We start from the raw sequence: 3067 nt of genomic DNA, 5'->3' as shown, positions 1-3067 counted from the left end.
GCTTTTATTCACTTGTCTGAGGTCATGTGACTTTCCGGAATTCCTAAAGACCCATTAATTAGAAGTGAAGGATTTAGAGTAATGTGAAACTGAAAGCAGGGGAGGGCAGTTGGGGGCAACTGAGTACAAAGCAATGACACAACATCCAAAATAGGAGTTTCTGAAAGCTATCCAAGGAGAGTTCTTGGATTACACAGGATTCTTAACTACCATATTTTCCCGTATATAAGATACTATTTTTTTCTAAAATTGTAAGACTGAAAATCAAGGGGTACCTTATACACAGAAGTCAGCTGAGGAGGGAAACAAGTGGGTGCATAGCTGCGCATACCTTGTCAAACAGGGTTCCTCCAATCAGGAGACTTATTATTACTTTGGTTATCTGATGCCATAATTACAGGTGGAAGTGGAGAGTGTCGCAGATGCAACAGGGACTACAGCTTTCTGAGCTCATAAAGATAAAAAGATAAATACCAGTAAGTGATAGTCTTATTCTACAAAATTCAAACTGAATGTAATCAGTTATGAAATAGAGCAGAGAGACAATTTGGACCTCCTCCCACTGAGTGTATGATCAGACAGTGGAGAAAACAGGAAGAACAACTCCTTAAGATAGCAAAAAAGAAGAAAGCCTTAGGAGAAAAACCAGCAAAATGTTTAAAATATTGATATCTTAATTTTGGGTTGGAAAAGTGGGAGATGTCTTATACATGGGAGTCTCTTATACATAAAAAAATATGGTAGTTCAGTTTGACAAAAGCTCAGTTTTGGTGAGTGTGGTCAACAAAATGTGGCTCCCTCTTCCCTCTTTCAAGCAGGGTAAGGTTTATCACTGGGAGAGGCAGGCCACCAGTATTTCTCATCGCCTTCAACACTGAGTTGCAGAAACTAAATTCCTGGAGGTTGGGGCTCCCAAACCTCACCCAGTTCTACTCATAGAGTGAAGGCACTAGCTGATTCATAGCAGGCTGAGATTGCCTGGCCTGATCACCCTCCCTCTGGCTTACTTGTAGGAAGGAGTTTCCAAGCTGGGAGAGGCAAGTGGGGAAGATTAGAGGCTACCATCCCTGCCCAGGGAGGAGTAGTGACTCAGAGATATTTACCCAGGGAGAGAGGCAGTCCATAATCACAGAGATCTCTGAAGTTCTCCCCTAAAGAACTGATTTTATTTGAAACAATGTGGGGACCTGAGGAAACTTTATTGCTAGCACATTGACTTTACACAAAGTACAAAAGGAGGTTGTCAGGCAGGAAGCAAGTGGCCTCAGATGGTAATACAAATCCATATAGAAAAACAAAGAGAACCAGTAAAGGAATTGTGCATTTATAAAAGACAGTATAAAAACAGATTTCCTCTCTTTTCTCCTATTAACTGGTTTTCAGAAGCAATTGTATACAGCAATCTCTATAATACAGAGCCAGGGTGTAATGACGGATCACGACCCAAGGCTGACCATCCAGAAGTCAGCACTAGGTTGCCATGGCAACCTAGTGCTGACTACTGGGGCTGCAGGCCCCTTGACCCAGCAATGACTGCTGAGCGGGCCTTGAATCAGGCCCAGAAAGAGACCTGAAGAGAGAAGGAGGGGCTGATTTGTAGTGTCTGAGGCAGCTTTTGACCAGCACTTGCCTCTCTCTTTCCCTCAGAGCCTGGCCAGCAGTCCTGCATCCATTTCTCTCCACCCTGGCTGCTGATCAGCCCCACCTTTCTGATCAGGCCCCGTTGATAGGCCCAGAGACGCTGACTGGCATGGAATCTGGCCAATCAGAACCAAATCTGGGTCAACTGTGAGGAGCCAATAGCTGCCTAGGATGTGGAGCTTTTGACACTGACTGTCATAGAAACTGACCATTTAGAACCAAATTGGCTAACAGAGGAGGGCAGTTGGGGGCAACCAGACTGGCAAGAGGAGGGCAATTAGGGATGAGATCAGGTTGACAGGGCGGGCAGTTCGGGGCAAGATCAGGTTGGCTGGGGAGGGCTATAGGGAGCAAGATCAGGCTGGCAGGGGAGGGCCTTTGCAGGTGAGATCAGGCCAGCAGTGGAGGGCAGTTGGGGGCAACCAGGCTGGCAGGTGAGGGAAGTTGGGGGCAAGATTAGGCCGGCAGGGGAGGGCAGTTGAGGGTGAGATCAGGCTGGCAGGAGAGGAAAGTTAGGGGTGATAAGGAAGGCAGAGGCAGTTATGGGTGATCAGGCAGGCAGGCAGGTGAGGGGTTAGGAGCCATCGGTCCCAGATTGTGAGAGGGATGTCCAATCAGGCCTAAACCAGCAGTCAGACATACCCCAAGGGGTCCCTGATTGGAGAGGGCGCAGGCTGGACTGAGGGAACCACCCCCTCTGTGCACAAATTTCGTGCACTGGGCCACTAGTATGTATATAATTGTATTGCAGGGCCTATTTCATACTTAAAAGTAATATACTTATTACTTTTTATTACAATAGCAGAATAAAGGAGGTAAGTGGTTTCACAGCCTATTGAAATAAAGATATGACACATGATTATAACATGAACTCATAGGAATACAGAGATGCAGAGATTGTAAGAAATAAAGTTATTACAACAAGCCCTATACATTTATTTTTTCTTCTTCATTCTCTTTAAAAGACATAAAATCATATAAATCATTAACTATCAAAATGTAATGTTGGGTTTGTTACGTATAAGATTATAGATGTAATTCATAATATATATGTAAAAAGTAGCACTAAATGAAGGTAAGAGGGAATAGAGTTATAGGAGTAACTGTTATGTATTTCACTGAAATTAATTTAGCATAAATTTGAGGTATATTTTTAATTTTAATTTTATTGCATTTATTGGGGTGACATTGATTAATAAAGTTATATGGGTTTCAAGTATACTATTCTGTAGTACATCATCTGTATTATATGTTTACCACCCAAAGTCGACTCCTTCTGTCCCCATTTATCCCTCCTTTCTCTCTTCTACCTTTCCACCCCCTTTGCCTCTAGTCATTACCATATTTTTTATATATATGTGAGTTTTTGTGTTTTGTTGTTGTTGTTTTCCTTAATATCTTCACCTTTTTCACCCATGCCTTAATA

Source organism: Cnephaeus nilssonii, assembly GCF_951640355.1.
Source record: "Cnephaeus nilssonii genome assembly, chromosome: 7".
NCBI lineage: Eukaryota > Metazoa > Chordata > Mammalia > Chiroptera > Vespertilionidae > Cnephaeus > Cnephaeus nilssonii.
The sequence above is the reverse complement of the archived record's forward strand: the minus strand, read 5'-3'. Positions refer to the sequence as shown.